At 30.2% G+C, this 14,477-nt stretch overlaps 1 protein-coding gene across 1 annotated transcript in view; it reads right to left on the reverse strand.

Moving 5' to 3' along the window:
• LOC126734964 (CD109 antigen) overlaps positions 1–13,790 on the reverse strand; it is a 157,801-nt gene extending 144,011 nt beyond the window's left edge. The window contains exon 1 of the mRNA XM_050438830.1: positions 13,558–13,790. The gene's annotated coding sequence lies outside the window, so the exon portion shown is untranslated. The remainder of the gene's footprint in view (positions 1–13,557) is intronic.
• Between the last annotated feature and the right edge of the window lie 687 nt (positions 13,791–14,477).

A 14,477-nucleotide genomic window follows, 5' to 3' on the forward strand; every position in this document is an offset into this window, starting at 1 on the left:
CCCTGTGACACCCCAGATGGCACCAAAATTTCAGAGGAACATGTACCTCCAAGATTAACAATCTGGGTTCTAGCTCTGATGAATCCCGAGATCCGCTAAAGAAGAGGCTCCACAATACCTAAAGCCCTAAGCTTCTGCAAGAGTATCCCAATGGTTAACCCTATCAAAAGCCTTCGAAAAATCTGTATATGTTGAGTCAACCTAAAGTCCCTTCAAGCTGTGGTAGAGGTAGTTGACATACAGCACCAAATTAGCATCAGTAGATCTGCCTTTTATAAATCCAAATTGCTCAGGATTAAATAAAGATTTAAAACTCCAGGCAATCCTATGACTGACTAGGCAGTCAAGCAGCTTTGGCAACTCAGATTGGTTACACACAGCCCGATAATAGGAAATTTAATTTCTACTACCAGATTTAAAAATGGGTTTTTGAAAACTTCTCTTCCAGAGAGTGGGATAAGAACCAGTACCCAGAGATGTGTTAAAAATTTACAGTATTGATTTCATACTAACACAAACACATTTCTTTAGGAAGAATGCCGGAATCCCATCTGGTCCAGGGCTGAGCTTATTCTTAGAGGAAGTCATAACCGCATAAACATCCTGCGTTGACAGAGTTAAATTGCTCAGACAAGTTGATTTATCAAAATCAAAAGATAGTATGTCATTGACTTGCTCATCTGAATAGACGGATGAAAAGTATTCTGCAAACATATCTGCAGTATCCGAGATATTCATACTAATCCTGTTATTGTATGTCATTCTGGAGAGAAGGCTAAAACCAGTTCTTTTGTTTCGAATATATAACCAGAAGTACCTCGGATTGCTAGCCAGATTCATTTCCACCTTATTAATATATTGTTGATAGCACAACGCTCTTAAGTACTCACATTGATGTCTCAAAAATACAAATTCATCATATTCCTGCTGTTGACCACTAATTTTAAACTTTTTGTGAATTTGTTTCTTTCTTATGATCAAACTGCGAAGCTCTAAAGAAAACCAACATGGAAAAGAAAAACTTTTGTACCTCTTAAGAGGAATAAACCTGTCCATTGAGGAGTAGATCACATTATAGAAAATTGAAACTATGACATCAATAGATGTCTCTCCTAAAAACAATTGATTCCAGTCTATCCCAGCAAGACAATCGTTAATTGCTATGTAATCTCCCTTACCAAAATCATAAAAATATTCCTCATATCATCAGAATTTTCTGCACAACAAAGGTCAAAACTAATTGCCGTATGGTGCAAGCTATTCTCAAAAATCTTGTCTATTGCATGTTCCACACTAATTAAATCTGAGCTACTAAATACAAGATCTAAGGTATTTTAAATACCCCATTGGTAAAAACCCCATTTACCTGAAAAAAGTTATAGAAGCTAAAGCAGTTGGCCAGAGAGAGCACAGACTCTCTGTCATTCTTCAGACGACCACCAACCACCAAACCAAGATCATCATTTTCCCATCTAGCATGAGGTAAATTGTAATCACCTGCCAAGACAAATAAACTACTTGAATTACTACTATATACATGATCAACGGATTCACAATGGCTTAAATAGGCTTGAAGTGGAATTGGAGATGGTATATAAATGCAACCACTTTTACAATTGACAATCAACAAAGCTTTGATTGTCAATTGTAAAAGTCAAATAGATCTGATAAATATCCACATCAACAAGTGTGATACCAATTTTATGTGTACATAAACTCTTTTTAGCCGCAATCAATACACCACCTCCACAAGCCTTGGTAGTATTTGTACCTATTTGATGATCATATCTATATAAATCATAGTTTGGTACTCCAATGTCAGCATCTGAATATTCAGATGTTAACCAAGTCTCTGCAATCATAACAATATCATAGCAGCAGCAACTAAGTGCCTGCTGAAAATCTTTTATTTTAGTTCTCATATTTTATACAGCAGTAAAATTTATTCATGGTTGGGTTGGGTTATTGTACTTCCATCCAACAATTTTTATTTAAAGGAAAACGCCTATTTTTATTGACATCCTGAGCAATTTAAATGTTCAAGTGAAATTTTTGTCTAGAAAACAGTGCTTCAAGAGAAACTCTGTTCCGTATAACAGTGATTCGAGAAAAATCTTGTTGGGAAAAAAATGCTCAGGACAATTACAATTCAAGAAAATTAACGTAATAAACATAATAACCAACTAGTTATAAAGATTGTGGGGCTCATAAAGTAACTTAAAATATATGCCAGACATGTTGTATTGCAAGTCTGCATATTTAGGCTATTGACCAGGTGTATTTTTAACTAAGCGGAAAATAAGCTGCTGTTACCCATTATATTTGTTAAGACTAAGATAACTAAAAGACGCAAGAAAAGGTGCAAATTATAAAGTTTCAGTAACATAACTTCAAAAAAAAAATGGTTAAATATCTCTAAAAGTATAAACTAGCATACTTACCTTCAAAAATAGATTATACATATTTTATATCAGTTTTAATGTCCTACCTTATAATTTGGGACAGTCGGCACAGACCACTTAATAATGATAAATTAACTGTTGGTTGGAAAAACATTCAACAATAAGAAATAGAAAATATGCTGTTTTCTAGGCTTTTTACATCCTGAGGATGTTAATTACCACATGATAGATGGCTTATTGTTCAAGAATACTTAAAATAAACATTTTAGAAGTCAATAAGAACTTTAAATAGATTTGAGTTAATCTGATTTTTAAAAGTAGTGACTTTCTTTAAGGCATGAGGTCAGAGTGTCATGTTTATGTGGGTGTTTGTGGTAATAAATTTTCATACTATCTGAATTCTTTTGGCTGTTTTTTTTTGGAATGTTTATAGGATGATGGTGGTTACATTTTTATGAAAAACAGGTTCTATATTAGTTATAAAAATTAGCCCTGTAATAATATATAATTAACACAGTCTATAGCTAAGTCAATATGATTTTTACTTTTTACAAAAAAATAGCATTTAAAAATATCAAAAATAGAACAGATTAGCCTATGGCTGATACTTTTATCACTTTAATATAGAAACTGAAGCTTGCCAAAGATAACATCTTAAAACCAGGCAAGAATCCTTATTTTCATAATATGATGTAAAGATTAAAGGATATAGTTAGATCAAAAGGTGACCAAGCTTGTCAGAAAAATGTTTTCTTCTTGCTTTTTTCCATAATCTGTTGATCTTTTATGAACCTAAAATTCATGACTAAGGCTAACTTTATATAGCCATGTAAAAAGAAAAAGGGTCAACTAAAAAGATTATTTGTGGAATACAAGTAGTAGAATTTATAGTTTTATAACAAGTAGTATTATTACAAACTAGTATTAGAGAACTATAAATTCTTAACAAGCTGTTATTTTTTTTCCATATTTGGTGTACTTACTTATGGTAGCCTACCTGTAGCTGGATTTTTGGGGCATTCGAATAAAATCTGTGGACAAAAGTTTGTTATTTCCATGGCAACCAACTGGTGGTAGCATTAAAAATTATGAAATTTTGTGCTAAATCCACCTGCTTTCATGTGCAAATTGAATTCAAACAATTTAGCAATCCAGCCTCTGGAGACTACCAAAATAAAAAATTCTGGTTAAGCTTTGGAAAAATTTCCAGAATGAAATATTTCTAATTATCAATTATTCCTACTTGAAAATTTTAGGTTTCAGCTTTTAATTGTCATTTTTTCCAGAAGATATCTCATTCCTTTTTTATTTCTTTACAAAAGTAGGCTTTGGAATTAAAGTATCTGTGTTCGACATATTTTGCTTTAATTTGTACCACAAATGTCAAACAATTATAATGTTTACAGTATAATTAATACATAACAATTATAATTGACATTATTTATTAAGTTAATATCAAACTTTTAACATTTATCATGAACTACACAAAGTTTAAACTGAAACTTTTAAAATAATTAAATATGCCACAGCAATGCCAGAAGTATGCCGACAGTGCTTATGCTGCAAAAGTGGAAAATGAAAGATTTCCTAACAGAAAATCACCTAACTTTAAAACTTCAAGAGTGCTTGGATACCTTATAGAACATGGTAGGTACATTTCTCAGAGTAAAATCAAATAAACATCAAGAGGGTGTCATTTACATGTTGAAAAAAACATATCACAGATTTTAGCAGGTGGGACATTTGAAACCAAAAATATTTAAGAGCTGTTTGTTTACAGATGAGGCTCAATTTACAAGAGATGGTGTCCCCCACACCTTCCATATTTCTGTTGATTGAATAACAAGAATGATGGAAATAGTGAAAAAATATACTATGTTTCAATTAATACTGCTATCAGTAATAAAAAGTTTCTTGAAGAACCATTTTTAAAATATGTGGAGAGGGAGCAACAGTCTCAATCAATGGGTCCGTTAAAGTTAAAGGGACGCCTAAAAAACGATTTTTTTTTGAAAATTTTTACATAGAATGTTGAGTTTGAACATTTTATTGATAAAAAAGTGAGGATGAAGTAAAAAAATGCAAAATTTTAAAAATTATAAAGGATTTTCTACTTACGTATGATTCACAATTACACATGTGTGTGAAGCTAGCGTCCGATCGATATCCAGCAACCAAAATCGAGAACGCAGCATATGCCGGTTGCCAGCGACCAATTTATAGTCCGCGCTCCCTGTTATTTAATCAATATAATGCCCGTATCTCCAAAAATTCCCAAGGGATTTTAATAATTTTTTGTCCAGATATTAACAATGAATACCTAAATCGACTGACGATGGTCTCAAACCTCTACAAACTAAGGTTTTGTTGTGAAAATTAATTAAAAAGTCAAATGGTAAAAAAATGAAAAAGGCTCTAACTCCCAAAATTCCCAAAGGATTTGGATAAAACTTTTTTTTATAAAAGATAATAAATATCTAAATTGATTTTAGATGGTTGCAAACCTCTACAAACGAAAGTTTTTTGGTAAAAAATTATTGAATTTTTAGATGTACAAAAAAAATTTAAAAGCTATAACTTCCAAAATTCCCAAAGGATTTGAATGAAACTTTTTTACGCAATTAGTAATAAATATTTAAATCGATTTTACATGGTTGCAAATCTCTACAAACGAAAGTTTTTTGGTAAAAAATTATTGAAGTGTTAGATGTAGAAAAATATAAACGGCTATAACTCCCAAAACTCCCAAAGGATTTGAATGAAACTTTTTTACGCAATTAGTAATAAATATTTAAATCGATTTTACATGGTTGCAAATCTCTACAAACGAAAGTTTTTTGATAAAAAATTATTGAAGTGTTAGATGTAGAAAAATATAAACGGCTATAACTCCCAAAACTCCCAAAGGATTTGAATGAAACTTTTTTACGCAATTAGTAATAAATATTTAAATCGATTTCACATGGTTGCAAACCTCTACAAACGAAAGTTTTTTGGTAAAAAATTATTGAAATGTTAGATGTAAAAAAATATAAACGGCTATAACTCCCAAAACTCCCAAAGGATTTGAATGAAACTTTTTTATACAACTAATAATATATATCTAAATCGATTTTACATGGTTGCAAATCTCTACAAACGAAAGTTTTTTGGTAAAAAATTATTGAAGTGTTAGATGTAGAAAAATATAAACGACTATAACTTCCAAAACTCCCAAAGGATTTGAATGAAACTTTTTTACGCAATTAGTATTAAATATTTAAATCGATTTTACATGGTTGCAAACCTCTACAAACGAAAGTTTTTTAGTAAAAAATTATTGAAGTGTTAGAGGTAGAAAAATATAAACGGCTATAACTCCCAAAACTCCCAAAGGATTTGAATGAAACATTTTTAAGCAATTAGTAATAAATATCTAAATCGATTTTACATGGTTGCAAATCTCTACAAACGAAAGTTTTTTGGTAAAAAATTATTGAAATGTTAGATGTAGAAAAATATAAACGACTATAACTTCCAAAACTCCCAAAGGATTTGAATGAAACTTTTTTATACAACTAATAATAAATATCTAAATCGATTTTACATGGTTGCAAATCTCTACAAACGAAAGTTTTTTGGTAAAAAATTATTGAAGTGTTAGATGTAGAAAAATATAAACAGCTATAACTCCCAAAACTCCCAAATGATTTGAATGAAACTTTTTTATACAACTAATAATAAATATCTAAATCGATTTTACATGGTTGCAAATCTCTACAAACGAAAGTTTTTTGGTAAAAAATTATTGAAGTGTTAGATGTAGAAAAATATAAACAGCTATAACTCCCAAAACTCCCAAATGATTTGAATGAAACTTTTTTATACGACTAATAATAAATATCTAAATCGATTTTACATGGTTGCAAATCTCTACAAACGAAAGTTTTTTGGTAAAAAATTATTGAAGTGTTAGATGTAGAAAAATATAAACAGCTATAACTCCCAAAACTCCCGAAGGATTTGAATGAAACTTTTTTACGCAATTAGTAATAAATATCTAAATCGATTTTACATGGTTGCAAATCTCTACAAACGAAAGTTTTTTGGTAAAAAATTATTGAAGTGTTAGATGTAGAAAAATATAAACGACTATAACTTCCAAAACTCCCAAAGGATTTGAATGAAACTTTTTTACGCAATTAGTAATAAATATTTAAATCGATTTCACATGGTTGCAAACCTCTACAAACGAAAGTTTTTTGGTAAAAAATTATTGAAATGTTAGATGTAAAAAAATATAAACGGCTATAACTCCCAAAACTCCCAAATGATTTGAATGAAACTTTTTTATACAACTAATAATAAATATCTAAATCGATTTTACATGGTTGCAAATCTCTACAAACGAAAGTTTTTTGGTAAAAAATTATTGAAATGTTAGATGTAGAAAAATATAAACGACTATAACTTCCAAAACTCCCAAAGGATTCGAATGAAACTTTTTTATACAACTAATAATAAATATCTAAATCGATTTTACATGGTTGCAAACCTCTACTTGCGTAAAAAAGTTTCATTCAAATCCTTTGGGAGTTATAGCCGTTTATATTTTTCTACATCTAACATTTCAAACATTTTTTACCAAAAAACTTTCGTTTGTAGAGATTTGCAACCATGTAAAATCGATTTAGATATTTATTATTAGTTGTATAAAAAAGTTTCATTCAAATCCTTTGGGAGTTTTGGGAGTTATAGCCGTTTATATTTTTTTACATCTAACATTTCAATAATTTTTTACCAAAAAACTTTCGTTTGTAGAGGTTTGCAACCATGTAAAATCGATTTAAATATTTATTACTAATTGCGTAAAAAAGTTTCATTCAAATCCTTTGGGAGTTTTGGAAGTTATAGTCGTTTATATTTTTCTACATCTAACACTTCAATAATTTTTTACCAAAAAACTTTCGTTTGTAGAGATTTGCAACCATGTAAAATCGATTTAAATATTTATTACTAATTGCGTAAAAAAGTTTCATTCAAATCCTTTGGGAGTTTTGGAAGTTATAGTCGTTTATATTTTTCTACATCTAACACTTCAATAATTTTTTATCAAAAAACTTTCGTTTGTAGAGATTTGCAACCATGTAAAATCGATTTAAATATTTATTACTAATTGCGTAAAAAAGTTTCATTCAAATCCTTTGGGAGTTTTGGGAGTTATAGCCGTTTATATTTTTCTACATCTAACACTTCAATAATTTTTTACCAAAAAACTTTCGTTTGTAGAGATTTGCAACCATGTAAAATCGATTTAGATATTTATTATTAGTTGTATAAAAAAGTTTCATTCAAATCCTTTGGGAGTTTTGGGAGTTATAGCCGTTTATATTTTTTACATCTAACATTTCAATAATTTTTTACCAAAAAACTTTCGTTTGTAGAGGTTTGCAACCATGTGAAATCGATTTAAATATTTATTACTAATTGCGTAAAAAAGTTTCATTCAAATCCTTTGGGAGTTTTGGGAGTTATAGCCGTTTATATTTTTTTACATCTAACATTTCAATAATTTTTTACCAAAAAACTTTCGTTTGTAGAGGTTTGCAACCATGTGAAATCGATTTAAATATTTATTACTAATTGCGTAAAAAAGTTTCATTCAAATCCTTTGGGAGTTTTGGGAGTTATAGCCGTTTATATTTTTTTACATCTAACATTTCAATAATTTTTTACCAAAAAACTTTCGTTTGTAGAGGTTTGCAACCATGTGAAATCGATTTAAATATTTATTACTAATTGCGTAAAAAAGTTTCATTCAAATCCTTTGGGAGTTTTGGGAGTTATAGCCGTTTATATTTTTTTACATCTAACATTTCAATAATTTTTTACCAAAAAACTTTCGTTTGTAGAGATTTGCAACCATGTAAAATCGATTTAAATATTTATTACTAATTGCGTAAAAAAGTTTCATTCAAATCCTTTGGGAGTTTTGGGAGTTATAGCCGTTTATATTTTTTTACATCTAACATTTCAATAATTTTTTACCAAAAAACTTTCGTTTGTAGAGGTTTGCAACCATGTGAAATCGATTTAAATATTTATTACTAATTGCGTAAAAAAGTTTCATTCAAATCCTTTGGGAGTTTTGGGAGTTATAGCCGTTTATATTTTTTTACATCTAACATTTCAATAATTTTTTACCAAAAAACTTTCGTTTGTAGAGATTTGCAACCATGTAAAATCGATTTAAATATTTATTACTAATTGCGTAAAAAAGTTTCATTCAAATCCTTTGGGAGTTTTGGAAGTTATAGTCGTTTATATTTTTCTACATCTAACACTTCAATAATTTTTTATCAAAAAACTTTCGTTTGTAGAGGTTTGCAACCATGTGAAATCGATTTAAATATTTATTACTAATTGCGTAAAAAAGTTTCATTCAAATCCTTTGGGAGTTTTGGGAGTTATAGCCGTTTATATTTTTCTACATCTAACACTTCAATAATTTTTTACCAAAAAACTTTCGTTTGTAGAGATTTGCAACCATGTAAAATCGATTTAGATATTTATTATTAGTTGTATAAAAAAGTTTCATTCAAATCCTTTGGGAGTTTTGGGAGTTATAGCCGTTTATATTTTTTTACATCTAACATTTCAATAATTTTTTACCAAAAAACTTTCGTTTGTAGAGGTTTGCAACCATGTGAAATCGATTTAAATATTTATTACTAATTGCGTAAAAAAGTTTCATTCAAATCCTTTGGGAGTTTTGGGAGTTATAGCCGTTTATATTTTTCTACATCTAACACTTCAATAATTTTTTACTAAAAAACTTTCGTTTGTAGAGGTTTGCAACCATGTAAAATCGATTTAAATATTTATTACTAATTGCGTAAAAAAGTTTCATTCAAATCCTTTGGGAGTTTTGGGAGTTATAGCCGTTTATATTTTTCTACATCTAACACTTCAATAATTTTTTACCAAAAAACTTTCGTTTGTAGAGATTTGCAACCATGTAAAATCGATTTAAATATTTATTACTAATTGCGTAAAAAAGTTTCATTCAAATCCTTTGGGAATTTTGGAAGTTATAGCTTTTAAATTTTTTTTGTAAATCTAAAAATTCAATAATTTTTTACCAAAAAACTTTCGTTTGTAGAGGTTTGCAACCATCTAAAATCAATTTAGATATTTATTATCTTTTATAAAAAAAAGTTTTATCCAAATCCTTTGGGAATTTTGGGAGTTAGAGCCTTTTTCATTTTTTTACCATTTGACTTTTTAATTAATTTTCACAACAAAACCTTAGTTTGTAGAGGTTTGAGACCATCGTCAGTCGATTTAGGTATTCATTGTTAATATCTGGACAAAAAATTATTAAAATCCCTTGGGAATTTTTGGAGATACGGGCATTATATTGATTAAATAACAGGGAGCGCGGACTATAAATTGGTCGCTGGCAACCGGCATATGCTGCGTTCTCGATTTTGGTTGCTGGATATCGATCGGACGCTAGCTTCACACACATCAATTACACCCGGCTTAACTACACTCTATTTGCGACTAGGCATCACGTTGACCATTATTATGCTATTAATTTAAATTTAAAACCTTAAGTAACAAAATTCTGCAACTTAGAAGGATTTACATCACTTCTTTAGGTGATAAACAGAAATTTCCATTCACACGCAAATCAGGAATATCAAATATGTAAATACGGATTTATTCATAAATAAAAAAAAACTGTCAGTGTCACATATTTATTGGGAGTGTCTACTGTACTAGTACGATTATCGTAATTTTCTGTCCTGTCTCATTATAGGTAAGTATTTGTTTATTTATAATATAATCATAGGCGCACACGGGGCGGTAGCCCCGTGTGCGCATACAAGATGGGCGCACATGGGGCGGCAGCCCCGTGTGCGCACATGGGACTGTGTGGTTGGCGCACATGTGGAGTTGGGATTGCAAAAAGGGATTGGAACCTTGGGTTGGCGCTAAATAGTGGGTTGGGTAGTCGTTTGAGCCCTACTTAGTGAATGGGATAATAATTAGAAAATGAGAATTATAGACACAAAGTAGCGACACAAGTACGACACAAGTACGCGGGGCTTCCGCCCCGCGTATTTGTGCCCACTATTTAAATAGTGGGTTGGGTAGTCGTTTGAGCCCTACTTAGCGAATGGGATAATAATTAGAAAATGGGAATTATAGGCACAAATACGCGATTCCTAATGCCTATAATGAATTTAAAGATATTTATTGTTTTGACTACAAGTTAAAATACATTAAACCTCATCGTTATTATTTACCTATAAATAATTAAATATCTTAAATTATGTTTTTTTTTCAAAATGTATATTTATTATATATAAAATTACATAAAATATCAAATAATTTAAATAAATACTACCTATTTTTTAACACCTGATAAATGTGTTTTGTTCATGTAATGTAAAATCTAACTATATTATGCCTTTATTATCTAAAATTGAGTCCACAGCCAACCCATCCAACTAAAAAGTGTTCCCGGCAAAACAAAAAAATACTACTGGGGACGTAGTGAAGCCACTGCCATTTTTGTCAAGAAGGTTGTTGTTTGATTTTTCTTGTGTGTAAATTACAAAGTATGTAATTAAAAGGGGTCCAAAGCGATAAAAAATTATATAAATTTACAATAATAACCCCCAAAAAGTTCCAAAATTGCCCCAATATGTATATTTTTTAACTATAGCAAAATCAAGAGCTAAAAAACCTTGTGCAAGTTGGCAATAATTACGTATTTAACGTATGTAGAAAAACCTTCATAATTTCCAAAATTTTGTATTTTTTCCAATCATCCTCACTTTTTTATCAATATTTTGACCACACTCAACATTCTATGTAAAAATTTTCAAAAGAAAATCGGTTTTTAGACGTCCCTTTAACTTTACCGGACCCCAATCAATATTATTCTCGAGCACCTGATTGTAATCCCGTCAACCTTTGGAGACATCTAAAATTAAAAGTTTATAGAGTACATATTCACATATAGAGGAGTTAGGAGCAGCTTTTCTATCAAAGAAATGCTTGTAATGAATTACAAAATAACCTAGTTTACTAAAGTTTTTTCAAAAGCAGGTAAACAAAATGTAAGCATGTAAATCCTTATTTATTTTACATCCTTAAATTTTCAAATTCATTAATTTAACCTAGAACTTTTATGTGAAAGTTTTAGGTTAAGTATATGTCTTCCTAAATTACTAATAAAATTTTTATTTGTAATTTCAAATCTTACCAAAGCCCAACCACAATTTTTATATTTTGGTAGTCCTAGGTTTTGGCTAGGCCACAAGTTCATCAATAGGAAAAAAATACTGAGTTGTTCAGAAGTTACAAGCTATTAAAAAAATTGTATTTCTGCTAAACCATAAACTATGGGTTTTCCTGGAACCTAGTGTAGGTATAACTTCAATAACTGTACATTTTGAATTAAGGAATAATAATTATAAAAGAAATTATATCAATTTAATAATAATAAAAATCCTAAGAATTTTTTTTAAATTTCTAAATACTATTGTTCTACTCTTGTTCTTGAGATTGCAACATATTTTTGAGTACATCATAATCAAATTCATATAGACATAAAAAATACTCGTAACTTAAGAACTCTCTAAGTTAGACTTAGACTTACAAGAAATTAATGGTACTGGGGATCTAAAGAAAATTTGTTAAAAAATGAGATTTAAGATATATTAAGGAGAAAGGTACTTAAGTAATACTTCTAACGCAATGAAGTAAAAATTATTATTTTGGTTATATGCAAATAATCTCATAGTTCTCTCTCTAGTTCTCAAATCACAGAACAGTTTTACCAATAACCTACTAAATTATTTTTACTCCCTACCGATGTTAATATCCGTGACAGAAGGTTAAAACAGATTTAATCTTCTCCTGAAGATGCTAAAAGATCTTTGAGGGGTGCGTGAATACTACAAAAAAGAATTCTACCATCTAGTCACTAAGTCAAAGTACATTACAAATAATAAATTCAAATACAAATAATTTATTCATGTTAATACAAAAATCAGTTTAAATACATTTTAGATTGGAGCCAAGATTTGCTTCCATTTAAAAGAGATTTAACTTTCAAGACTCTAAAGGACCTTTAAATGCAATAAAAAGCAAAATAGAATGACGGTGTACCAAATAGCATACACCTTGAAAACATTGGTCATAAATGATAATTATATCAATGACTCCTTGGAAAATGCAAACAATGTAGTTAAAAAACTTCTAAAAAAACGATCTAATTAAAACACTTTCATGTCTTCAGCATGTACAGTTTATTTGTATAGCAAATGTTTCAACATTTATTCATTTTAATCTTACCTGAAATTATGGGAAAAAGCTTAAAATGTGAGTTCCATCCATTTAACAACCCATTTAAACTATAAAAGCTTTGTAATATGGAATTTTGATAATTTATATTAATGTATAAAATTTACTCATTATTGTAAAATAAATTATAGGAACATTTTATCACATTTTAGTGTAAAACTTATACCCTATTTTCCCATAAGTTCACTTGTTTTAATCCTGAAATTACAAGAACTTCTAGGTACGACTAAAAAACAAAAACTTTCTTTTCTTGTAAGTCTTTTTTTGTAATCTTGGTAGTTTCTAATAGAAGATAGACATGAACTGTAAAATCTAGAAATTCAAGTCAAACACAGGATGTTAGTTAACCAAGGTGAAAATTCAGATCCAACAATTTTGAAGCTATAAAGTAATATCCACTGAATATAAATAGAAATACTCCCTGTCAATTCAGTTTCATAATTGAAATAAACAAACAATGTAGGTATGAACATTAATTGAATGAATCATGTAATTTCTATTTTTTAAGAACAGGCGAATCAGGTAATTAATTAAGCCAGGGAAACAATATTATCTAAGTTCACATGTTCATAATTTGTGCTGATGCTGTTAAGATATGTCTTAAATAAGAGATATTCTTGCAAGAAATAAGAACTGTTCAGTCAAATCAATTTGAAGACACATTCAAAATAAAGACACCTTGAAACGATTTCATGACAGGGAGAAAAAGGTAAATCATAACAAACGTCTCTATACCATGATGGACGACGCCCAACACGTCAACCAGCAAAACAACCAACGGTCTATGGCTCACCTGATGCAGGTATTCTTATTCAATTCCTTCGAAAGGTCTTTTTACCCATAAACAGTTAAAAAAAAACAACACGCACTCGGTTATTTCAAACTTGGGATATTATCACTTTGTATCCGAGGCTTATTTGCCAAAACCAAACATTGCGGTATTTCGCGGGGACTTTACGAACAGTCGTGGTTAGGTTATGCCGAACAAAATGCTACTGCGACTTGCGACACCTTTTACGTGAAGGACTTCTTGCAAACTGGAAAAAAAGAGAAAAATTAAAAGCTAACGGCAACATTGAAAAATGAAACGACGATTTTGCAACGTTGTCAGAACGCAGAATTATTTCGACGATACTGATTTTCAGCTTTTCTGCTTAGTTTTTGTAAAAGCGCGATTACAGATTTCTTTATTCAGGTCATGACGCGAGGAGATATACATACACAAAATAAAAGAGGGCGCTCGTAGAATGAAGTTGGCAGGATACATTAATTTCCGCACCCATGCGGACCAATAAAATCACGCCTTCGGATTTTGTCGGTCGGCATCGTCGAAATAATCAGCGGTACTGTTGATGTGGTTTGCTAACAGGGTTGCCAGGTGTGGCGCATTTGCGCCAAAGTGGCGCTTTTAAATTTCAAATGGCGTGTAAAATTTTGGTACATGCGCCGGGCGCCTAAAGTGTCCCTAGTCAAAAGAAGCATTGGTTTTGGTTGGTTCTTAATACTATTAATGTCATAAACAAATCCAACTACCAAAAGGGATCGTCTGCCATTCGCCTTTGAATGAGCGTGAACGTAAACTGGACTTTAGCACTACAGATGCTTATGACAACTTTGCTCGTCAACCGTCAAACCGTGACAGTTGTCATGTTGACAGTTGACATGGCGGCAACATTATTGTTTGTGGTTTGTGTTTTGAATTGAAATTGATTG

This window comes from Anthonomus grandis, chromosome 4 (genome assembly GCF_022605725.1).
Source record: "Anthonomus grandis grandis chromosome 4, icAntGran1.3, whole genome shotgun sequence".
Classification (NCBI taxonomy): Eukaryota; Metazoa; Arthropoda; class Insecta; order Coleoptera; family Curculionidae; genus Anthonomus; species Anthonomus grandis.